The 27,155-nt window shown below is 35.6% G+C and overlaps 1 long non-coding RNA gene across 1 annotated transcript in view; it reads left to right on the top strand.

The window, feature by feature from the left end:
• Positions 1 to 4,606: 4,606 nt before the first annotated feature.
• The window catches only part of LOC117980064 (uncharacterized), a 30,795-nt gene continuing 8,246 nt past the window's right edge, over positions 4,607 to 27,155 (top strand). Inside the window, exons 1-2 of the long non-coding RNA XR_004671196.3 lie at positions 4,607 to 6,152; positions 13,305 to 13,390. This is a non-coding gene — a long non-coding RNA (uncharacterized LOC117980064). The remainder of the gene's footprint in view (positions 6,153 to 13,304; positions 13,391 to 27,155) is intronic.

Here is a 27,155-nt window from a genome sequence, read left to right as displayed (position 1 = left end):
AGAAATTAAATCTAAAAAAAAAGATTTTGTAGATGAAACAAAAAAGTGAAATAAGCTTTTTTTAAAAAAGATAAAATAAGCATAAGCAACATGTGTTTTTCTTTAACTAAACTTACTTTTTTGTCTTAGCAACTTTTAGAATGAAATGGGATTACAGGTAAAATTTACAAATGGGTTAAGATTTTCAAGTTTTCATATTATGACTATTTATATCTAATACCTGAAAAATACTTGCAACTAGGATTGCTTTTATTTTAAAAATAAATCTACCTTTACAGCGACTCTACAGTTTCAATTAATTTATTGGAAATTAAAAGCATGGCAACAAACACAGGGAAGACAATAACTGCATTCTGAGTTCTGCTCTGACCTTTATCTTTCAAAACAGTAACTCTCCAAAATTGCTGAAAGGTTAACTAATCTCTTAAAAGGTCACCTGTCTTTAAACTAGCTGCAGTATATAAATGCTTTTCTGCTATCCTGGAGCAATTCATCAATAACTCGTTAAAATAGCACTGTTTATTTCTTAAAGTTTTTACTTTCTTGAAAGGCTATTTCCTCTTGGTCAATATAACATTTAATGTTATGTCATAATTTACAGAAATATAATTATATAAAACTATGTAGTGCTGTTCAGTTAATTAAAACTATTTTTGAGTATGTAGTCTATGCCAGGCATAGTTCCAGTTGCTAGAAAAGGAAGCTAAGAAATACAGAGTCATAGACCAGAAAAAATGTTTGTTGTAAAATGTCTTTATGTATAGTGAGTATGGTGTATGTAAGCATGTAATATTTAATCCAATACAATGGCCAATAAACCCTTTGAAAGATAATGAACTTATTTCAATATTGTTGAAATTAATTCAAACATTTTCAAAACTTTTTTTCTAACTCATTTGAGAGCCCACGGCATTTTTAAAAAATACCCTAAAGGTTAAATATAAATTAATGCAAAAATCTGTCCTTGAATGTACAATTGGATTCTTTTCATGTGATCAAATACCATTACAAGTTTAATGGGTTGAACAAGGTGACTATGATAGGTGACTATGATAGGTAAAAAGGGGTGCCTATTTGCAGACAAGAACAGAATTCTAAAGTAATAACACAGAATTGTTTCTATATTCTGCAGCTGGTTTGAGACTATTTTTTTTGTTACTCTGAAGGAAATAAATATTAGTTGTATAATCTTTGATTATTGTTTAAAATAAATCTCACTAAAGCCCACCAAAATGTCTTAATCATTACCCCACTCATTAATTAAGGCCCAGTATTTCACTCTACTCAGAATAACAATGATATGCTTTATGAAGACAGGCCTCTCTTTCAAAGAAATAACCATCTGTCCACCATTTGGATGAACAATTGCAGTTTTTAATAAAAGTACAAACAGTTTATAAATCCATTTTGCTTAAAAGAGTTCTCATTTTGCATCATTTTGGGTATTTATTAAATTTATGTTTTTAAAACTGGCTTTTTGACATATAGTATCCAAGTTTTAGCAAGCATGAAAGAGTATGAAAAAGAAAATGCATCAATAAATACCAGAGTATTTATCATATGTAGTAGAACCAAGAATTGTTTTATGAATCTTGTGTTTTAATTTTGTTTCTATATATGTTTTTATATATAATAAGTTGCAATGTAAATTGCATTTCTTGCAAGAGTTTCTTTCAAAAGACTTGAAAGACACTGAATTAGAACACAAAGTGTGACAGCCTGAAAACATCAATAAAAAATAATGTCTGATTTTCACAAATACACATTAATTTCACATCTCTTATTTTTCTTCCTGAAAGCTTCAGCATTCATTGAATGGGGATATAAATACTCATGTCTACTTGAATAAGGAACACAGAGTTTGATTGTAGTTACAGGAAAAAAATAGAAAAACTAGTGGATATTATTTAAAGCCACTTACCTATACTGACATTCAAAATATAAAAGTCCGTTTATTGTAACACACAACTTACATATATCCATGAGATAAACTTAAATAATACAGTTTACTTGGAAAATCATTTGCAATTGTAGCTATGTTAGCTTTCTCATAAATTTATTTTAAATGAAATTATATATATCATAATCTATGCCTTTAAAAATAGTATATTCATTCAGTTTCTAATTCAATGAGGGAAATGGAGGTGACAGTTTTTGACATTGATGTTATTGTTGCATTTTAACTATCCGAATGAAATCCTGTAAAGCTTACTGATTTCTCATTTTTGAATTTGCATTCTTGTGTAGGGTTGAGTCTTAGTATACTCCTGTGTTTCTACTGAAAATTAAATAGGTACTACTCTGTTCCTATCTTAGTATACATTTGTCAAGAAGTCAGAATTTATTCATTTACACTGACATCTACCATACACTGAACTGTTGTCCAAGAGAGTAAGTATGCACTTGTGCATATGAAGCATGTTGTAAGCATAAAAAGACTGTGTAAAATATAGTCATATAGTTTTAAGTATTATAATAATATAAACATCCCTTTACCTACCTTAGAGATTAGAAAGTGAGTATTTTCAGAATTGTCTACCCTCACGAGCAACAAATGAAAGGTCATAACTTATGTGAATGATGGGTTCATTAGCCCCTTACTTTCTTTACAGATATGAGTCATTTATGATTGCTACATATCAGACATCTCATTACGGACATTTTTAATTTTATATAAACAGAAACATACTGTATAAATTCTAGGCATGAGTCATTCACACTGATTTATATAATAGATGGTGTGATTCCCTGTCCAGATACTCTATTTCACTGCTGTATTCTTTTCTCTATTGCTGTGAGTTTGGGCTATTAACAACTCAACAGTACCTCTTATCCTCCCCCATTATTTTGGAAGAATTTTTTTGTTTCACAGTAAAATCAGTACCTGGAAGAATGTTTGTCCCTACCCTTCAGGTGCCCCATGCCTAGTGACTGCTTAAAAGGAGGCCAAAGAGTCTGGTTCACTTACCTCAGTAGGAGAAAACATTATTGAGAGGTGACAGCGTGCTGGCAGTCCTCAGAGCCCTCGCTTGCTCTTGGCACCTCCTCTGCCTGGGCTCCCACTTTGGCGGCATTTGAGGATACCTTCAGCCCACCACTGCATTGTGGGAGCCCGTTTCTGGGCTGGCCAACGCGGGAGCCCACTCCCTCAGCTTGCAGGGAGGTGTGGAGGGAGAGGCGCGAGCGGGAACCGGGGCTGCGAGCGGCGCTTGCGGGCCAGCTGGAGTTCCAGGTGGGTGTGGGCTTGGCGGGCCCTGCACTCGGAGCAGCCGGCCAGCTCTGCCGGCCCCGGGCTATGAGGGACTTAGCACCCGGGCCAGCGGCTGCGGAGGGTGTACTGGGTCTCCCAGCAGTGCCAGCCCACCGGCGCTGTGCTCGATTTCTCACCGGGCCTTAGCTGCCTTCCCGCGGGGCAGGGCTCGGGACCTGCAGCCTGCCATGCCTGAACCTTCCCACCCACTCCATGGGTTCCTGTGCGCCCCTAGCCTCCCCGACGAGCACCACCCCCTGCTCCACGGCGCCCAGTCCCATCGACCACCCAAGGGCTGAGGAATGCGAGCGCAAGGCACAGGACTGGCAGGCAGCTCCACCTGCAGCCCCGGTGCGGGATCCACTAGGTGAAGCCAGCTGGGCTCCTGAGTCTGGTGGGGACGTGGAGAGTCTTTATGTCTAGCTCAGGGATTGTAAATACACCAATCAGCACCCTGTGTTTAGCTCAAGGTTTGTGAGTGCACCAATGGACACTCTGTATCTAGCTGCTCTGGTGGGGCCTTGGAGAAGCTTTATGTCTAGCTCAGGGGTTGTAAATACACCAATGGGCACTCTGTATCTAGCTCAAGGTTTGTAAACAAACCAATCAGCACCCTGTGTTTAGCTCAAGGTTTGTGAATGCACCAATCGACACTCTGTATCTAGCTGCTCTGGTGGGGCCTTGGAGAACCTGTGTGTGGAAACTCTGTATCTAACTAATCTGATAGGGAGGTGGAGAACCTTTGTATCTAGCTCAGGGATTGGAAACACACCAATCAGCGCCCTGACAAAACAGGCCACTGGGCTCTACCAATCAGCAGGATGTGGGTGAGGCCAGATAAGACAATAAAAGCAGGCTGCCGGAGCCAGCATTGGCAACCGGCTCTGGTCCCCTTCCAGACTGTGGAAGCTTTGTTCTTTTGCTCTTTGCAATAAATCTTGTTACTGCTCACTCTTTGGGTCCACGCTACTTTTATGAGCTGTAACACTCACCGCGAAGATCTGCAGCTTCACTCTTGAGACCACAAGCCCACCGGGAGGAATGAACAACTCCAGACGCGCTGCCTTAAGAGCTGTAACACTCACCGCGAAGGTCTGCAGCTTCGCTCCTGAGCCCAGCGAGACCACGAGGCCACCGGGAGGAGCGAACAACTCCAGACGCGCTGCCTTAAGAGCTGTAACACTCACCGCAAAGGTCTGCAGCTTCACTCCTGAGCCAGCGAGACCACGAACCCACCAGAAGGAAGAAACTCCGAACACATCTGAACATCAGAAGGGACAGACTCCAGACGCGCCACCTTAAGAGCTGTAACACTCACCCCGAGGGTCCGCGGTTTCATTCTTGAAGTCAGTGAGACCAAGAACCCACCAATTCTGGACACATTATTATGTGATGTATGCTTAAGAGCCATACCCCCTTGAAACAGGCCAGTCTTAAACTTTGCCTGTGACTGCAACTTTGTTTACCCTTTTATCCTTATTTCTGCTGCTAAATTTTATTAAATTTGAAATTATTTCTGGAAATGTATTCCATCAAAAAGTAATTTTTACCAAAATCCCTGTCTCATGTTCTTCTTCTTGGGAACCCAACCAAAAACAACAAGAAACTTGGCCTCTTAGCCAGGATGGATTAAAAAGGAATAGATTTACTTTCCCACATAAAACAGCTAAAAACTTGAATATATGAAGCATCACTGCTTAAGACATTGGACATTAGACAATGAAGGACAGTAATTCCTGAAAGAAGGGAAACACACAAGGGAAGTTCTACAATTGTCCATGAGATTATATTTTCCAGACCTTTGCAAAACAGAAATCCAGGAGAAGACTGGCAGTCTTCCTGAGTTGAGATGAAGTGGGGAGTCCAATAGACTGAGTGGCTAGAGTCCACAGGGAAGGAAGGATATCAGAGAAGACAGAGCTATAATGAGGAATGTGTGGATCTGAAGAAGGTAGCTCTTTGAAGTCTATAGCTGAGAACTCCAGCATGTACCCATGAGGACAATACCCAATATGGGGTAAGGAACCACTCCCCCAAAATCAATGGAAACAATATCTGTGTATCACACAGGGCTGAGAAAGCTTCTGTTCTCATTAGCTACCTGAAGACATAGCAATAGAAACTACCAAAAATGAAAAACAGATTTAAAAAACAACAAAAACAAATGAATTTATATTAGTGAGATGTAGAATCTATTCAAGTGACCTAAGATGCATACAATTATATGAGAAAGAGGATGGAAGGAAAAATGATTGAAGAAGCTATGGCCAAAGGTTTTCAAAATTTGATTAAGACTATGCAGCCACAGATCCAAGAAACTCAACACATTTCAAATATAAAAAACACAAAAATAGGCACATCAAAATCAAATTGGTTAAAAACAGCTGCAAAAAGCAAATCTTAAATCAGTCAGAGCGAAGAGCACATTATGTTCAGAGAAAATGTAAAAATAACATCAGACTTTTTTGGAAGAAGCAAGGCATCCTAGAACAAAATGGAATTGCCTATTTCAAAAACAAAAGGGCAGAAAAGATATCAAACATATAAAAGATGAAAAAAGATATCAGCAAAGATGAGAACTTCAAGAAATGTTAATAAAAGTTCTTCCAGTAGGACATAAATAATACTATAGTTCTGTCACATTTTGTGAGTGAGATGCTGTCATTGTCTGCCCATTGTTCTTTTTAAAGACGTTGTATAGTGCAGAAGTTTGGAAGATTGAGTTGATGTTTCTGTCTACAGTCAAGAGCAGGTTTCCTCATAGCCTCGAAAGATAAGGATAATGTCTCCCTCTAAAGCAAATGGCAAGTGTGCTTGCTGCCCAATATAACAGAAAATGTGCCCTATGGAAGAAAGCAAAGTCATGCTTACTGCCTATTATAAGAGACTCAGATTCTCTAAGGTAAGACTTCCTTTCCTCTAATGCAACACAGGTATTTTCTAGCTTTTTTTATGTTGCCTGTGGGAATGAGGGCTTCAGGAATTAATATAAAATGATGATACTCTTGCTACTGCTATTGCTTCTGGTAATGAACTGTCTTTTGTCTCTGACACAAGAACACAATAACTTCTGTCAATAACAATGAAACTCTGCCAGACTAGTTGCTTAGCATGAACATAAGGTAAATTTAAACTCTTCACTCTTCTTGATGCTTGAACACATGCATTGGTCATTTCTTATTTCCTTGATACAGATTGGAATGCACATACTTAACAGTTGGTCAAATACTCACGTTGGTTTCTTTATCTGTAGCGTAAGAGATATTGTAATAAAAATGAGCAACTGGAATTCCTTAAACTGAGCACCTTACACTTTGGCTGTAATGGTAAACTTCTGCCTTCCAAATACATTTCATGTAAGATTATATCTCAACATTTTCACTTCCAATATTTGGACTCTGAGCTCTCCTCACAAGCCTAGATTTCTGTAATAGACTCCTAAAACTTATGCTCCTGATTCCACTCTTATAATCAATTAAGAAACAATTCTGGTTAAAAAAAAATAAGAGCCACTGTAGTCATTCTAAGTAGGAAACATTTTAATGCAAGGCTTATATTTGATTGCAAATTATTTAAAAGACTGAAGGAGCAAGTATTAGCTTGTGCCTCTGAGGCACACTCCCAGAATAATAAGCAGTCCTCAGAAATGTAACTGCTATCACTGCAGTCATGACTATACCTATGACTTTCAGGGTCTGGAATTATCACTGCCCACAGAAGCCTCTGACACCAGCGAGCTGGAGAATAGGCACAGTTCTGACTTGAGGCTATGGTATCCATTCAAGAGGTTACCTATGGTGATATTGTTTCTTGAAACTCAGGAGACCTCAGGTTTAGAATCTTTTTCAAAAGATCCCAAACTGTCAAATATTGGTTAAAATCCAGGAGCTACAAGAGGTAGTGTTCCTTTGACTTCCTTCCATTTAAAGTGTCTAAATGACAGAACTTTCTTTGCATCCAGAATCTTAATCGAAAAGGAGGCTGGAAAAATAGACTTAGCTTTCCAACCCTAGAAAATAGAAGATGTAATAATGTTTTGAGAAAAGAAATTCACATTTCTACTACAACACCTCTATAAGGCTTTTCCCTTACAGCTACTTTAGTGATACCATTTTGTTACATAAAACATAAAGCCTTACCATTGTATATAGAATAAACCATACAATTCTTATTATGGCTCAAAGTTTACTCCATAATCTAATTCCTTTCTTACCCCATCTCCTGCTTTTCCCCTTCTCTTCATTACACTTCATCCACGCTGATCATCTTTCTTTTCTGCCAACACTAGGATTTTTCTCTTTAGACTTGGAGAAATTGTCCCTGGAATTCTTCACTAGACTTTTGTGTGGTGAATGAATTATATCATGTTTTAGCACCAGTGACAATCCCTATTAGAAGATTTCCTTTGACACTCCAATATTAAGCAATAACAAAAATTTCACATGTCGATTCATAACTTTTCTCAATTCTAGTACTTTTTCTTCCATAACATTTTTATTGTAATTGTAGTTATAATTGTTTTAACTTTTTGTTAACAATGCCTATTAATGGTTAGGTCGAAGTCTTATTTATGTCTATTATATAAATGTATCCTCCATTATTTTGAAACTTGTTTTTCTCTTGAATTTTTTGGTCTATTTTCTATTTTTAAAAAATTTAAATTAGAGGTATTTATATATTCTTTTGTTTTTCCTTTATTTTCATATTATTCTGTCTTTGGGGATATTTTATTTCTGTCTCACAGAGAATACCATTTAGAATTTCTAATCATTCTTTGCTTTTTTTTAGTACTGGTAACAACTCATTTTTTGAATTATTTTTACTTTCAGTTAAATGTGATTATTACTTTTCAACAGGCCTAGTCTTATTATTTGTTTTCTCTTTTTACTCATTATCACAGATACATATATCCATCTGTTTGCAAAACACAGAGCCTTACTGTTGTATATGGAATAAATCCCAAAATTCTTTATGGTTTAAAGCTTACTCCATAATCAAATTCCTTTCTTACCCTGTCTCCTACTTTTCCCCTTCTCTTCATTATGCTTTATCCACACTGACTTTCTTTCTTTTCTCACAACAGATGGATACATCTATTTTGTTTTCATTCTTCAGTGATTTCTAAATATTCTTTTTGGACATTTAATTGTGAAAGTGACAAGGTCATATAAATCTTGAAACCTAGTTTCTAGTTCCTGTTCATCTGTACTATGGAGGAATACTTTTCAACCTCTTTTTGAACTGGAAGCCCCTTTCAAATCAATATATAATCACATGAAAACTCTAAGGTATTATTTAAAAGAATCTTCAGTATAAAATGTATTTTAGTTCAACTTTTATTAAAACATGCATTATAAAGTTAATTTAGATAGAGTAATAATATTGATTATATATGACTAACGTTTGTGATTATATATTTAATAGGAACACACTTATTAATTTAATTTATTATAAATATATGGATTTATTGCTAAAACGCTCTATCTTTTAAATGGAGTGTTTAGCCCATTTACATTTAGGGTTAGTTTTGATATGTGAGGTTTTGACCCTGTCATCATGTTGTTAACTAGTTGTTATGGAAACTTGATTATGTAGCTCCTTTATAGTGCCTGTGGGCTATATGCTTAAGTGTGTTTTTGAGGATAGTAGGTGTCAATCTTTTGATTCCATGTTTAGAACTCACTTAAGAACCTCTTGTACGGCTGGACTACTTGAAACAAATTTCCTCAGTCTTTGCGTATCTGAGAAGGATTTTATCTTTCCTTCACTTATGAAGCTGAGTTTGGTGGGATATAAAATTCTTGGTTGGCATTTGTTTTCTTTAAAGGTGCTGAAAATAGGTCCTCCATCTCTTCTGGCTTGTAGGGTTTCTTCTGAGAGATCTTCTGCTAGCCTAATGGGGGTCCCTCTGTAAGCAACTTGACTCATCTTTTTAGCTGCCTTTAATTTTTTTCTTTTTCATTAACCTTGATGAATCTGATGACTATGTGCCTTGGGGATTGTTGTCTTGTATAGTGTCTTGCCAGGATTCTCTATATCTCTATATTTCTTAAATTTGAATGTCAACCTCTCTAGCGATATTAAGGTAATTTTTGTGAACGATATCCTTAAATATATTTTCCAAGTTGTTTATTCTCTCTCCTTCTCTCTCGGGAATGCCAATGAGTCATGGATTTTGTCTCTTTACATAATCCTATGTTTCTCAGAGGTTTTGTTCATTTTTATTGATTATTTTTTCTTTTGTCTGACTGAGCTGATTTGTAGAACCAGTCTTTTAGCTCTGAGATTCTTTCCTCAGCTTGATCAGTTCCAACGTTAGTACTTCCAATTGTATTATGAAATTCTTGTAGTGAATTTTTTAGTTCTAGAAATTCAGTTTGATTCTTTATTTAAATGGTTATTTCATCTTTTTGTTCTTGTATCATTTTACCAGCTTCCTTATATTGGGTCACAACTTCCTCCTAGATCTTCATGGGCTTCTTTGCCATACAGATTCTGAATTCTATGTCTGTCACTTTAGACATTTCAGACTGATTGAGAACCATTGCTGGAGACCTAGTGAACTTGTTTGAAAGTAGGAGACACTCTGGCTTTTTAAATTTCCAGAGTAGTTGCACTGATTCTTTCTCCTCTGGGAGAGTCGATGTTCTTTTAACTGTGGTGTAACTTGTGTATGGTCAATTGCCTTCATTTCTAGATACTTTCACAGGGCCAGGGCTCTGGACAGGGTCTTTATGGCTGAATTCTTGCCCTTGATTTCACAGGGAAGTATGTTAGAAAAATACTTTTTGTATTATAGTTTAGGCTGCAATTCAGTAAATGGTGCAGTTGTGTTCTGCAGTTCAAGGGACAGAGAAGTGACCCCTCTTACCTGGCCCACTCCTGGGCTTTGAGGCAACCCCATCTTATCACTGGCCCTGCACCCACATTTCTTTTGTTAGTGGTTCCAGGCTGTGGGGTTCCCTAGGCAGAGGCCATAACAGGGAGATAGGCACACACCCTTTCCAGGACTGCCCTGCAGAGGAAGGCACATCCCACTCCCACTCCAGCCCACAAACCCACACATCTCACCCATATGATTGCTGTGAGAGTGTGGGCTTCTCTCCCGCTCAAGTGCTGGCCATAGATCTCAGATTGGCCCTCCTAAGTTACATGTTGCAGCCCTGGGGGCCCAAGATCAGCTGGCGGCTTTGTCCTTTGGACCCTCTGAGTCAGGTTCTGGGTGTGACTGGGTATCTGAAGTGCTCCCAGGCTGCAAGGAACATAATCAGGTGGATCAAAGCACCCTGGCTAGGCAGCAGAGGCTGCACTGTGCACATGGTCTTGCAAGGAGGTCATACAGGTGCCACGGGAGGGCCTGCAAAACAGATGTGCCCTAGTCCCATGGTCGGTGCCACATTCGCTTTGCCCAGCGGTCAGCTGGGACCAGAGATTATTGGACGGAGATGAGGAGCCCTGGGTAATGGAAGCCTATGGCCACACTCCACCAGAGCTACACCATGCACAAAGACCCCTGGTTCCACACCAGCTGAAACCCTGTCTCAATCTACTCTGTGGGCAGATTCCTCTGTCAGCTCAAATGTCCATGGAAGACATGGGATCACCTTCAGCCAGGATTCCAGAGGTTTTCAGAGAAGGTGGGCAGTCCCACACTCCCTTTACTCACCCATTTCCCAGGAGCCATTTGGAATACCCCACGTAGGGTTCCCAGCCTCCTCCTTCCTCAACCTCAGTGTCTGCTTCACATCTCCATCCACTATTGGTGTTTTCTCTCTGAAGATCTGTTCAAATTACATTTGTTTACTCAAAACCTTGGTCTGTCTCCATGAAAGTGACGTTTCCTGGCCATGTCTAGTCAGCCATCTTATCCCTGCCACCAAAAAAAAAAATACCTAAACCCACTTTAGATATAATGACACACACTAGATTAACCAAAAATTCTGACAACACCAAGTGTTTGCAAAGATATGAAGTAATCCTCTTATGGTGCTGGTGGAAAATTCTGTCAGTGTCTACTCAAGCTGGGTTTCTGTCATACAGTATATTATTGTCATAAGGAGAGCACAAGGGATTGCAATTCCAAATTGACTAATTAATTATCAATTGTCAGCATCTCTGTTAAGGAGAATTCAAAACCTGTCAAATTTGGAGCATTCGGGGCTGTGATACTTGGGGATATATTCCAATATTAAGAAATTTGGCCTTAACAAGAAGTGTAAGGAAAGTAATATGGATCAAAGCCTAACCTACCACGTTCCACCAAGGTTAGACATTTTGTGTAAATTGCCTATTTTACAAGGGGCATCATTTCAATTGCAAGCTATGTAAATGGAATGCTCCAGACCTATGAAGTACACTCTCCGATGATTTTAAGTGACGGTCCTTTCCATGAGCAGATAACTAAACAAACTGAGGACTGGATATAAAGAATCACATGTAAAAATTCACTTGGGTTCACCTGAAACTAACAGTTGAAAGAAAATAGAGAAGATGTCTGTAAGTATACCTTTGTAAAATATTTTCAGCAGACAATAACAGTAACTAATAAGACCTTGACCATAAGTACTGGTCAATGTTATGAGTGAAAGGTCAACTGTTTTTTTGCACACTGCTAGATTTAATTATTAAAATAATCATTTAAGTGGCAATCATAATGTAAAGTGAAAGATATTGCTTTCAAATAGATTATATATTTAAGCATTTATAAAAGAAATTAAAATAGGAAGCAGCCAACTTACAAATGAAAGAACGTTAACATTTCTATCTAACTTTACGTTAGGTAAAATAAAGCAATGAAGTATTTTGTTGGTATACAGCAATTATGAACAATTGGTGCCAATCACAGTAAATTGGATAGAAAGTGATAATAACTACAGTATTAATAGATGTTTTTCCCCCTGTAGTATGATATGTCAAAATGTTGACCATACAATAGATTATATTTAAAAAGAAGTGCATTCTCCCTCACAGTATCTGTGAAACAGTCTCTGTTAACACATTTTCCCACTAAAGTATTTTGTAAATAAATAAAAGATTTTTCAAAATGAAATTATATTAAAACTATGCTTCATTATGAAATCTGGTATACACATATAAATTAGCTTCGTAAAGTATTCCATTGGTTCTGAAACTAGATTCACTGCCTAGTAAAAATACAGATAATACAGAGAGCACATTTATTCTTAAAAGTTACCACCACATGCAATCTCTCAAAACACTGTGGCAGTAATGTGTTATGTGACCCCCATTAATGTCTCATCATGTAGAAGCTTATTTTTGAAGAGCTTCTAATCGCTTTCATAATTCACCTATAGGGCACAGAAAACTTTACTCTTATGCTAGCCACTACTAGTTAAAATTCCCAAGCTTAAGGTAAATGCCCATCATCAGTATAATAAATTTTTGAAAAGAAAGGAACTGATTGTTAACTTTGTGGCCATATCGTAATGGGAGACAAAGTAGGGAATAATTTTAACAACTGGAAAGTTACCTATTAACTCTCAAGTCTGCATTTGTTTCTTACTCCTAGTATTAATTATTCTGGCAGAAAAAAGCCATATGAAATACATTTGGAGAAAGTTATAAATCAAATACTGAATTAAGTAAAAAGGATTTATATCACTTTTCAAAAGAAAAGACACAGATAGTGACCTATTATGAAAGACATTAAATAGTCTTTTCTATAAGCCCTGCAAAAATTGAGCTGAACGTGGAATCATCTTCCATTATCTCCTCCATATGTTTCTTGGGTACTCAACTTCTACGCAGGGGAAAAAGTAAGAATTTCCCAAAGATATAATCTTTGTAAATTGATTTATTTAATTTGTCAAATATTTATTTGAAGAAAAGTTATTAATTACCTTCTGTATTAATAAGAATACAGTTGGTGGCAAAGAATAGAACACCATCACAAATTAATTAATGATAAAATGATGATTTATTTCACCTGAATTCTAAAATTCAAATAAATAATAACATCAGATTTCTTTCTCTTTCATTGGCTCAGTTTTGCTTACCTTCCATTTTTATCTCATTCTTATTTCTTTCTCTGCAGATAGCCTGTGTTTACTTGCTTGGAAAGAAGAAATTCCAGCAGTTTCAGACTTAATATCCTTGTTAGGTAAAATCCAAAAAGAGAAGGTAAATACTACCTACTTACAGTTCAGAAAATTCTGGGCAATGGGACACTTTGGACTATACGCCTATACTCCAGGTATGGTTCAATGAGCAATAATCACACCAGGACCACAAGTAGTAGTTATCTACTCAGCCAACACTTTCCTAAATTTATGTTGTACTCTCTCAACTGGTTGGCTAGCCTTCCTTGTTGTGTTCCAAACACCTAAAACCATGCCTTGTACACAGTAATGCCTGGTCTAAAATTATATGATTGTATACATCAGTGGTTCTTAAAGCATATTCCAGAATCTCTCAGGATTTTTAGACACCTTCACAGGGTCCACAATATCAAAACTATTTTCATAAAAATACAAAGTTCAAAAAGTTGATTGACATGGCTTCAGAGTTTGCATTACCAGTAACTTTCGGAAACAACCATTTAAGTTTTAGTATAGTATCAGGAAAAATATCTACAAGTATCTAAGAAAAGTATTAAAATACCCTTCCCTTTTTCAACTATATGTCAACTATCTACTTTATATTCTTTAATCCTAAAATTACATAGCAAGAGATTAAAAATGGATGCATTTATAAGAATCCAGCTCTCTTATAATAGCTAGGTATTAAAAATTTGCAAAGATATAAAACAAGGCCACTCTTCTCTTTTTTAATTAATTAATTTATTAATTTATTTACACAAGATCTCACTCGGTCACCCAGGCTGTAGTTCAGTGGCACAATCACAGCTCACTACAGCCTCATCCTCCTGGGCTTAAGCAATCTCCCATCTCAGCCTCCTGAGTGGCTGAGACTACAGATATGTGCCACTTCGATTGGCTGTTGATGCTTTTTTAATTTTTTGTAGAGATGGGGTCTTACTACATTGCTTTTGAACTCCTGGGTTCAAGCAGTTCGCTCACCTTAGCCTCCCAGGGTGCTGGGATTGCAGGTGTGAATCACTGCTCCTGGCTTCTATTTCTTGTTTTGAAAAATATGGTTGTTAGTTATAAAGGTGTATTATTTATATCAATATGCCATGGTTTTAATTTTTTAAACTTTTCATAAGTTTCTACAGATATATTTACAATTTTGTTTGTTACTTTTAATACAGAAAATATCAGTACATAAAACCCATATAAACAAAAGGTCACTGGTGTCCTCGATAAATTTTTAGAGTGTTCAAGAGCTTTTGACCAAAAAGTTTGTGAACCACTGCTATATGCACATAAATATATAAATATATATAATATAGTAAATCAAATACAATTCTGCATGAGCAATTGAACTGATTTTACTAAGAGGCTAAATTGTTGTCAGCCTGAGCTCGGCACTTTCCAACAAAGAGTCCTTCCAGATCAGAGCATCAAGAGTACCAAAACAATATTGTGTATTTTAAAGTATGTACATCAAGTTTCTTCATGAGACGGAAAGTGAAATATTTTCCACAATTTTAAATTTCACCAGAGCATTTTCTTCTGTACACTTCTTCTTCTGAGACTGAAAGAATGGCAATTATGAAAAGTCTAATGCAAATATGAAGTGGAATGTTTCCACTTCAAAATTTCCACTTTAAAATTTCCAAAATTTTAAATTTCACAAGAGCGCTTTCTTCTGTACACTGAAGACAGAGCATGAATAAGACACTCAGAATGTCTGCTCTCATAGAGTTTATGTACGTTTGGCTGTATACAGAGACCATGCAGGTAAACAAAATAGACAAGATACTTCCAGATTCTTATTAGGGTTTTTAGAAAAGAGTAAAAGAAATAAATAAGCTAGTAAGAGACTTGCGAAGAGTCCATAAGAATTTTAGTGAGGTACAGGAATGTCTCCATGAGGTGAATTTTGAACTGAGATTTGAATGACAAAAAGAAACCACACAGCAATAGATGTTTGGGGAAAAAATTTAAGACTTTGGTTTTGGACATAATATGTTTGAGTGTCATAGGACAACCAGGTAAAAATTTTGAGTAAGCATTTTTATAGAAAAGTCTGTAGTTACCGGGAAACATAGAAGGCCATATTATCTCTGCTGTGAATCTGCAATCTAACAGAGCCCAACCAACTACACACTAAATGAATATTTGTTGAGTAAATAAATTAATGAAGCATCTACTTCCCTGACTGTTTTTACTCCTCATGTAGTCTTCTATTTAATTAGTTCATTATTAATTACCTTCCAATCTTGCTCCATATAAGTAATGACATAAACAGGAAATCTGAGCCTTCCACTTACTGAAATCTTGTTAAATAGATTCTTAAATTGAAATGCTTCTTATCAATTGAAATAGCATTAATACTTACCTACCATATGAAAAATCACTGGAATAACTAAGAAAATTGAAGTTTCTGCTACTATATCTGCCTATTATAAGTGTTTACCATGACAGGCTCTGCCTAAGATGAACATATGTATTCATGTATGTGTTCGTTCATTCATTTATTCATTCATTTTTGATAAACACTTGTTGAGTCTTTACTCTGCTGCAGCAATTTCCTAAGTATTAAAGATACTCACACATAAGGACATTGTCTGTCTCTGCTTTATAGGCCAGAGCTGGAGACTGTCTGTGCCTTATAGGCCAGGATGGTAACCAGTACTTTGGATTCAAGAGAATGGCAATTATGAAAGGTCTAATGGAAATATGAAGTGGAATGTTCTATCAACTTCCTGGGGAAGTTAGGAAATATTTTGTAATATTTACATGAAACTTGGAACACAGGGTGAGAAAGGCCAGTCCAAGCAAGGGCAATAGCATGTCATCTAATTGGCGTATTATAAAAACATTGTGGTACTATTTATTTATTTATTTATTTATTTATTTATTTATTTTTGAGACGGAGTCTCGCTCTGTCGCCCAGGCTGGAGTGCCCTGGCGTGATGTCGGCTCACTGCAGGCTCCGCCTCCCGGGTTCACGCCATTCTCCGGCCTCAGCCCCCTAAGTAGCTGGGACTACAGGCGCCGGCCACCTCGCCCGGCTAATTTTTTGTATTTTTAGTAGAGACGGTGTTTCACCATGTTAGGCAGGATGGTCTCTGTCTCCTGACCTTGTGATCTGCCCTCCTCGGCCTCCCAAAGTGTTGGGATTACAGGCGTGAACTACCGCGCCCGACCGGTAGTATTTTTAAAGAGAACCTGAAAATGTTGGTGGAAGGGAAAGAGAAGAAAGCAGGAAAATAGGGACAGAGTACAGAATAGGAACGTTATTTGAAAAATTCAAGGGAACTCCCTGAACTGAGGCAGTGACAGCTGGGATGAAGAGTGGCTTCCAAGTTTCAGTCTTTGAACTTTGGGAACAGATAATGTCATTCATCTGGAGGTGCTGAGGGTAAAATGGAAGATTAGAATACCCAAATGGAAGTATCAGATGGGCATATCTGGAAGGAGGTTGAAATTTAATCTTTAAAGCATTGTTACATAAGTGACAATTTAAGAAATGACCATGAATATGATCACCCAGCAAAAGTAAAGAGACGATTGGAGAGGTAGGACCTAATAAAAACATGTTTAGATAAAGGAAAAAGAGCATATGTAAAAAACTGAGTAGACAGAGATACAAATACGGAAGAAAGGAGATGCAATGTCTTGAAAACCAAAAGAAGACAGCACTTTGAGGAGAAATTAAATAGTGCCAGATGACACCACTGTGAGTTTTAAAGTATAATATTTTAAATCAATTTTGATGTAGTGATGCAAGATGGAAAAGAATAATGTCCTACTATCATTTAGACCAATGTCTATAATTTTGCTGGGAGATTATGTGGAGTTTTGAACAGTGTAATTCAAGAAAATGCTCTTTGGAGAAGGTTTAAAAGATAATTAAAATGCTACAAGATTTGGCACAGCAACAGGAGATTAAAGAAAGTACAGATCTCCAGTCTATGGAAAGGATAATTTAACGTAGTTCCTTGAGTAGTTCTCACTTATATGGAGAACTCTTAAATGGAGATTGTCATCTGGAACAAACCTTTGGAAGTCAAGAAGTTGAGACCTGAATATTTCACTGGGAAATGCACTATTCTAGTTTAGAAGAGTAGAACTAGTTTGTGATAAATAAAGAGAAATGTATGTGTGAATTTGTTTGGGGTGGGAAGCATTAGGGAGGAGTTATATAGCCACACATTATGGTACCTAAGGAAACACTAATGTTTAATTCAAGAAAATAATGTCATATTGAAGTATTTTGGGAAGTTTTATTTTCAGAAAAAAATAAATATACATGATTGTGTTTGTAGACTACATGAATGTAGCATTTTATGGAGATTAAATAGCTTTTGCTTCAAGTTAGTAAGTGAGTAATACTATGTCACTTTCATATTCCCTCTAAGTTTCAACTGTAGATGCAGCTTTATATTTCTAGAATGAGTACGGCAAGCACAGTAAAACCTTGCTTTTCATCTCCAGTGGCTTCTGAACCTGGAAGATATCGTAAGCATTAGAGTCATTATTTAATGTTTATTAGATACTCTGGGATCATATGAAGGTTGAAGCTATAATTTAGTAATAAAATAAATATAAACCTCTATTTTTGTTGCAATCCAGTAAAATAATGTAAATCTAAGTTAGCCTTATAATTCTGGTTTAGGATGTATTTTTATTGATCTTAATAGTTTGAAAATAGCAAAACATTGTCTGCTTAGCTATACATAAAACTAGACTTTAAATGATAGAATAGTATATTTAGAAATATATGACTGACCTTTCATAACTAATGGTTTGTGATTTATTATTTTACTTCCTTCCATAAAAGTGGACTTTAAGAGACTGACAGATACTTAAAAAAATTGAAGGACTTCTTCCTGTCCAAATTTATGATGGACTTTATTATGCTTCCAAGAAGGAAAAGGATAGCTTCAAGTATGGTGATCTTGAGTATAAATTCAGCCATTATCGATTATGTTGTACTCTAGTTGAAATTGCTAATCCTTCAGTTGATAGCAAATGAAAGTAGAGTAGTCTGATTATTTCACTTTGAATTTTAAAAGGCACACAGTCAAGTTTAAACTTAGCCATCTAAAAATAAAATAATGGAAAAAGGTGTTGTCAGCTAACTAAACAAAAATAGATATGTTTTCATTACTTCAAAAATAATGAAAATATATTTTAGTAAAGAAGAAATCAACACTCCATTTCCCAACATTATTTTAGAAACAGATCTTAGAATGACAATGTAAGAAGACCAGATGGAAAACACAGGAAATAAAAATTAGATTTTTGAAATAATTTAGTATATGGTATAATAGAATCTGGAAACTAAATCTGTGCTTTACAAATATAATTAATTACACAAAATTTACCAAAGATCTTTTTCATTTGGGCTTACATAAAAAAATAAAGTGTATATGTGTGCATACATATATGCACTTATATAGTGTCTGCATATTCAAACTTGTGTAATATAAAACATATATACATTCAGGTACAATGTATGCAGATTTTTGTGAGTGTGTATGTGTGTATAAATATGCATATGTTTTAAATGTATCTTGGTCTCAATGAAGTGAAACAGAAAATTGGAAACCATTCAGTTGTTTTATAAATTGTGTAAAAAATAAATTACAAAACCTTTTTTGAATGTCATAACACATAGTATGGTACTAAATTTAACCAACTGTAGCACATTATAAATTATTTTCACAAACAGCTTTCTGTTATGACCATAATACAAATCATTGCTAATAGTTTCCTCATTGGAACTTGTACTTTGTGTTTAAAGAGAACTTCAAAGGCAATTGCAAAGAAAATAATAGTAACAATCATTTCTTTTCAGTTCAATATGAGAAAAATGACACACAATCTAAATTAATATTAATGTATTATATATGTAATTTCACATTTTGGTTAAATAGTCAGTTTATCCAAACTTCAGGGCCCAATTTTAAAAATCAGTGTCTGTAATTTTTAAAATCAAATACCATTGAACAGAGTTACTTGTACATTTTTTACAGCTGTGCAACATCAAATATGATCAGAACTTCATAGTTAAAAATACATAGAAAATTTATTAAATTATTTTGATCACTGAGATCAATATTTCAATGTAATTTTTTCATATGGCTTCTTTTGAAAAAATAAAAGGGTGGACCATGGAATTGAAGCAATTGACTGTTAAAGGCTTTTATGGTTTCAAATAATATGATTAACCTTAGAGAAATCTATGCTGAAGAAGATGACTATCAGTCATGAGATAATTTCGACCTATTAATATATATTCTTGTGAGTAATTTAAACTATGTATAAAAAAGGAAATCACAGAGCACTTTAATATATTTATATAAAGTGTTACAAGTAATTCATTCATTAAAAGCTATTAAACTTACTATTACCCTAGACTATAAAAGGTGCTTAGAATAAAGACATGCATAGAATGCGGTTCTTCAACTTGAGAATTGGAGTATCTCATGCAGGGGGTAGACACTGTAATCTAGCTTCTATATCTCTGAATCTATCATCTGTATACCCATCTTTCTCACTTCCATCAGGCCATAATAGCCTACCCTTATTCCTCAGTTGCCACAAAGACTTTCCCACCTCAGTTGTTTGTGCTTGAGTTTCCCTCTGCCTGGACTGCTTGACATGAGTCCTTCTCAGTCTCCAGATCTTTGACATCCAGTGCTATTTGCCTATACTTCCTTGTATAATAGTCAGTATGCCTCATCTTTCCTTAAAATGTAGTTTAGGAGACAGAGATCATATTTGTTTTAAGCCAAATATAACAGCAGTCTACAATTTTCTAAGCTCCTTTGCTGTTAGAGCACAAGTAGTTCTCAGTTGTGAGGATACAAATTAAGCAAAAATCTGCTGTGCACTTTTTTATGAAAGTTTTTGCCTCCCTAAAAACAGACATAGATGTGACTATTCCTTACATCTTTCTGCTTGGATCAGAAGTAGGAAAAAAAGTTATTGCAGCGAGGTATGCAAAAAAGTGAAGGAAACTTCAATCAGGTTAAAGAAGTGTGATGGAAGAGGACTGATATATTAAAGAGATTTATGGGTTGAATCTATGCTTTAGTGATGAATTATAAGAAAAAAGATAATGCCATGCAAGTATTACAAAAGGAGAAACACTTTAGGCAGAACAATGAAATCAGTTTGATTCATATTGATTATGAGATTCCTATAGAACAGTAAGTTGCCATATGTCATGATGATTGCTAGGCAGTAGTTAATCCTAGATTGAAAGTCTAAGAAATTGTCAGGTCTGAAGATACAAACATACAGGTGTTTGTTGAGAATATGGGAGTAGACAGATTCCTTTCATACAGTGCATAGAGAATAAAATGAAAAGAAGGTCCAGGAGCAAACTTTGGGAAACCCAATATTGAATGGGCAAGGATGAAGAGAAAGAGAAAGAAAGTGAGAGAGAGAGATGGAGAAGTTATAGTTAAAGACCTAGGAAATCAGAAAAAAAATTCTCAGAATGCAATTAAAAGGACAGTACCATATTTGGTGATAAAATATTTTAAGTGTTAACAATATATCAAGTTACAAGACAATGTCAGAATGCATGCTGGATTTAATATTTAAGACGTCTGCACTCAGAACAATAGAAAAATATATGTTACATATAAATTATTTTTTGACTGATACACATTTATGTACATAACTCTCTGCTTTTTGCAAAATAACAGCAGTTAAAGAGGAAAGGTCCACTTTAGTGCTTGACAGTGGACATCTCTCCACTCTGGTCAATGTGATAGTAGAGCCAAATATAATTTAATTTCAGAAATCAGAAGATATTATACCTACAACTCACAACTTAAATTGAGAGCACTACTGAATATGACTACCTAGTGAAAAATAGAGTATATAACTCGTCAATGTATATAACTCTATCAGAAACAACCTACACATTCTCAAGTTACAGTTTCCAGTCGTTTTAAGAATATAAAATGACAAAAAACTACTAGTTAATATTATTGAGCTGGGAGCAGTAGCTCCCATCATTCCCTCAATATGAGAAAAAATCTCTCTATTTATTGAGGGATGTTTCCAACTTAGATTTATACAGCAAACACTGAATTTGGACCTCCACATTACATGGTACAGTAGTTTTTGTATACGTGATTATTTGGCTCTGTATAAGTTATTTTGAATTCTTATGGCTACTTCCTCTTTATGCATCATGAGCAGTTTATTGCTATAACAAAATTCTCTGACATTCTCCCAAGAAGGACCTTTTTATTTTTGTATGCCTTTTCAGCAATTGTGTTCTTTATCGTTTCTTTAACTTTTTGCTAAACTTTAAAATGCATATAGAAAATTGCACATATCATAATCATAAAGCTTGCTGAATATTTACAAACTAAACACAACTAAATAATTCAGCACCCAGGTCAAGAAATAGGATTACTCCAACACCCAGAATCCCTCCTCGTTCACCTTCAGATAGTCCCCAACAAAGGGTAGCCATTATCCTGAATTCGAATACCATATATTATTTAGCTTCTTTTTGTACTTTATATCAAGATAATTTATAATGTGTGTTACTTTGTGTTATATTTTATTAGCTCAACCTTATATTTGTGAGAGTGCTCATATTCTGTATAATTATAGATGATTTATTCTCATTGCTATATAATAATCCATTGTATACCGATAATTACACTGTATCTATACATCTACTTTGGTCATTTGAATAGACTTTTGTTTTGTTTGTCTGTTTTATGGAAGCTATCTTTTTTGTTTTCTTTTAATGTATTGCTTTTTGTGAGTGTTTCCCACAAATAGAGATTCCAGAAATATTCTCAAAATGGGTTTTGGTGAACTTATATAACACTTTCTTGAAATGATTCCTTCTTAAAATGTGATGCTCAACTTTGGTCAATACTGCCCATTTTTCCATACTGAATAAGAGTTTTTGTTGCTTCATACCCTGCCCAAGAAATTGTAGTGGCTGTTTTTGATTGTAGACATTATAGTGAATTTGTAGTATATCTCACTGTGGTTTTAACTTGCATTTTTCTGATAACCAATGTAGTTTAGAACTTTTCATATGTTTGCTGATCTTGGCAACTTGGATCTTTTTTATTGAATATCTGTTCAAATCTTTTGCTCATTGGGTTTATTTATCTTTTTCTTATACTATTACTTTGTAAGTGTTCTTTCCTTATTTTGAATACAATTTCTTTTTTTCTTTTTGGGTACCTATACTGTGAAACTGTTTCCCACTCTGTGGGTTGCCTATTCATTCTATATATGGTGTCTTTTGAAGAATAGAACCTCTTATTTTAAGGCATTCCAAATTACCATTTTCCTTTATCATGAGTTCCATTTAAGACATCATAATTCCTCCAAAGTGATAAAGATACTACATAATTTTTTTTCTAAAATGTTCACTTCATTGGTATTTGATTTTTGTGTATGGTGTGAAGTAGTAGTCGAGACATATATATAAATGCATACACATACATATATGAATATATGCATATTTAAACAATGCATATTTAGCTAAACCTACTTACTTCAGTTTTACTTTGATAACATAAATGGAAGAAATTCTAAAGCTGCATATTATAGAACCCATTATTTTAAAGTGGCAACCTAAAACCTTTGAGGCTTTCTTACAGTTTTAACAAGCAAAATATTGCAATAAGACAAGACCATGCTATCCTGACACCTACTATAGAGAGTTAATTACAATGAAACACAGAAAATCACACACTAACACTGCGTTCTCATTATGAAGATCCTGTAATGCAAAGCCCACACAGAAAGCACTGAGCCATGGAGAAATGGAGACACAGAGGCTAGAAGGCAGAGTAGAGACATATATAAAAGAGATCTATTGGCCGGGCACGGTGGCTCACGCCTGTAATCCCAGCACTTTGGGACGCTGAGGCGGGTGGATCCCAGCACTTAAAGAGGCTGAGTTTGGGAGTTTTAGAGCAGCCTGGCCAACAGAGTGAAACCCCATCTCTACTAAAAATACGAAAATTAGCCGGGCATGCTGGCGCGCACCTGTAGTCCCAGCTACTCGGGAGGCTGAGGCAGGAGAATCGCTTGAACCTGGGAGGCAGAGGTTGCACTCCAGCCTGGGTAACGAGCTAAACTCCGTCTCAAGAAAAAAAAAAAAAAAAAAAAAAAAAAAAAAAGAGAGAGAGAGAGATCTATTTAGTGAGAGTTTTCATAAGAAACTAGACATACTATAAAATTCATACGCTCTACTCTGTTTTCCCCACAACAATCTTTAGTAAATTTCTAACAAGACCCACTTAATAAAGAATAGTGATTTGAAAGAGCACCGCGTTAGTAATCTAAAGATGGCAATTGTATTTCTCAAATCCTTGTGCATAATGGATTTCACTTTATAAAGTCATGTCACATCAGTAGTCCTGGTAATATATACCCTGTAATGTTTCATGTGTTTGGGTATGAGTAGTCTCTTATAATGTCTGAAAATGTAGAAAACTGTGGTGGATACAGAATGACAATATCAGGAGCAGACGTACACAGGAGATTTCAGCAGGCTTTCTTGTCCAGCACATCATTCATTAGATGGCCCAAGATATTTTTATAACAAATGACAGAAGACATAAAAGTTACACTGTTTAAAGTGTTTCTGAGTCAAATGACATTGATGGTTTAAGTTACTGCAATATACAGACACAAAAAAAGAGAAATACATTCTCAGAAAAAAACATTTGCCTCTTAACACCCAAAGTTCAATACTGAGGAATCATTAAGTTTATCAGAGATTTCTTTTAACATTTTAAGTGTAAAGATCAGTTACTACTAATGCCTAACTTGCTTCCATGGGAAAATAAAAGCAGCATTTTCTGCCTGTCTATATATTATGAACTTTATTAGGCTACTCATATTTTGCTCTATTTTAGACTTGATTTCAAACTCAAAGAATAGTTTGTCTGCCTTGGAGCTCACAGCAGATCGTAAACCAGAAAATATGCTCAAGAAACATCTATTCTGAAGTTTTACGAAATAATAAGTAATGAGCGTATTATCCTTTACTATAGAGAGGAGAAGTTCTTCTTTGGTGGCCGTATGCTTACATGTATATTGTAAAAACAAAAAGATGCATTATTTTATTAATACAGAACTCAATAATTCGGAAAAATTCAATCATTCAATAATTTTTGTGTCTTGCTTGATAAAACTTTTCTTACGACAATATAATGGCATCGTCCTGATTATGGGTAGTTTCTTGAGTATGGCAGTGGAAGAGCGGTCACCTGCTGATGATAGATACGACAGTAGTTCTCCTGGAACTTAATCTTACAGCATGGCTTTCCTAAAATCTCAACCAAAAATCATTCCTGTTTTAGCACTACTCAGGATTACGTGAGCCATTTAACAATCTTTAACAAATTCCTTCCTGCTTAAAATACCTACAGGGGACTTTTTTTTTTCCCCAATTGTACTTTGACCAACAGTGTTTGTGGTAAGAATTACATGTAATGTGTATTGTTTAACAACATGATTAGGATACAGTCAAGGTTCAACAAAGGTTAGTGAGAATCATGATTATTGAGAAGTTCTCAAACTTACATGAAGCATTAGCTATAGTTAACCAATTATAGATAAAATACACTCCTAAAAAGTTTAAAAACAAAGTAAATTCATGGGAATTTTGAAATATGACTGGCTATGTTCTACAATTCATCCTTGTTGTCAATTGTAACTTACTTTAGAGATGTTAAATTCAGTGTGAAGAGTCTAACAGCATTCTGCCTCACTTATAATTCAGAAAATATTAAAAACTCATTACTGATTGCCTGCTTTGAAACAGAGTATGGAACATAAGATATAGTTGATGACTGAATGAAGGAATACAACTTATCTTTGGTTGTACTCCAAGCCTATTTTTCTAAATTTTGAATTCAAGCCAGAAAGGATGCTATTCTACTCCCTCTGATAAAAGGAGAAAATAAGTTTGTCAGACCAGACGAAGGCAATTCAGTCCTCATTGCTTCGCATTTTAGTGTTCTTCACAATTATAGAAAATTTGTGCATAATGGGAACATTAGAATATAAGTTTTTGGTTTGTTTGTTTGTTTGTTTTAAGACAGTTTCACTTTGTAGTCCAGGCTGGGGTACAGTGGCATGATCCTGGCTCACTGCAACCTCTGCTTTTGGGGTTCAAGTGACTCTCATGCCTCAGCCTCCCAAGAAGCTGGGGTTACAGGCGCACACCACCCCTCCTAGCTAATTTTTGTATTTTTGTTAGAGACGGGGTTTCACCATGTTGATTGGCCAGGCTGATCTCGAACTCCTGACTTCAAGTGATCTTCCCACCTTGGCTTCCCAAAGTGCTGGGATTACAGGCATGAGCCACCATGCCCAGCCAGAATATAAGGTTTTGAACACCAGAGCTGTCTTACTTATTGAATCTCATGGTCTTATCTCAGGACCTGTAGTACTGGCTCACTTAAAAATCACTATTTTTGCCATCATTAATATCAGAGCAACAGCAAAAAGTCTACCAGTTATTGTCACTTTATAAAATGTTCATATGACAATGCTTGAGAAAAATCATTACAAACTCAAATTTACCTAGGGGCTCTGAGGCTCAGGGAAGTTACCCACAGTTACAAAGACAGCGGCAAAACCAAACATCAAACACAGATTTGTTTAAAACAAATGTTAATGAGTGAATAACAGAAAGCACCTTTGGTGTGAAATATTGTTTTTCCTATGGTATTCCAGAGATTATGCCACTATCTGCCTTTTCTATTATTTTTTATCAGATGAGCACAATGGGAATTTACTGACCATTCTGTTTCTACAACTAAAGTTGTTATGGCTGTTCAAGTTTCTCCCCTAGCTTAAAGAAACAAAAATAAAATAAATAAGAATGTCCTGCTTGAAGCCAAATTATTCTCTGTGACTAAGTCAAAAAGATATTTAGAAAAAAATATTTTATTAAGAAATAGAAAACTGCCAAAGAAAAGAAGATACATCTACATTGATTATGCAGATTCCATAGGGAAAAAATGACAAATATTTTCATTTTTTTATTTTTTGAGATGGAGTCTCGTTCTGCTGCCCAGGCTGGAGGTGCAGTGGTGCAATCTCGGCTCACTGCAAGCTCTGTCTCCTGGGTTCACGCCACTCTCCTGCCTCAGCCTCCCCAGTAGCTGGGACTACAGGTGCCTGCCACCGCGCCTGGCTAATTTTTTGTATTTTTTAGTAGAGACGGGGTTTCACCATGTTAGCCAGTATGGTCTCGATCTGCTGACCTCGTGATCCACCCACCTCAGCCTCTCAAAGTGCTAGGATTACAGGCGTGAGCCACCGCGCCCGGCCCAACATTTTGATTTTTTAAAACATTAAAGTATAACATAAAATAGTGAATTTTTTTGGAAAACTACTGTATGTCTATACAATTTTCTCTGCAGAATATGTCAATTATTCCTAGAAGTCACATCATTTCATTAAAGACAAGCCACATTAGGAAGATACAATTATAAAGAGTTGGAACGCTATCCAGGTATGCCTTCTGCTCCAAAGTTAATTTGTCTCTGCTTTTATGGCATAATAAAAAAAATTACATTACTTCTCAGATTAATGCAAAACATCAACCTGAATTGAGCAGCTTTATTCACAAATCCTTTCAATTTATATTTATTTAAACCATACTAAGCACTGGACTTGGCACAAAGCTCCTGAGTAAAAAAATGAATTCTTTATAGTTCCTGATTTTGAGAAGATTTATTTCAAACAAAACCCTGCAAATAGAAGAATCCTAAATAGTAATCATCAAAATAGTAATTTAAATTAACATGGAAAAGAACCTTCAAAATGCTTTTCATTTTATTGCTGTAAAA

The sequence above is a fragment of the Pan paniscus genome, chromosome 3 (assembly GCF_029289425.2).
Source record: "Pan paniscus chromosome 3, NHGRI_mPanPan1-v2.0_pri, whole genome shotgun sequence".
Lineage (NCBI taxonomy): Eukaryota > Metazoa > Chordata > Mammalia > Primates > Hominidae > Pan > Pan paniscus.
Note: the sequence above shows the minus strand (reverse complement) of the source record. Positions and strands in the feature narration are given on the sequence as shown.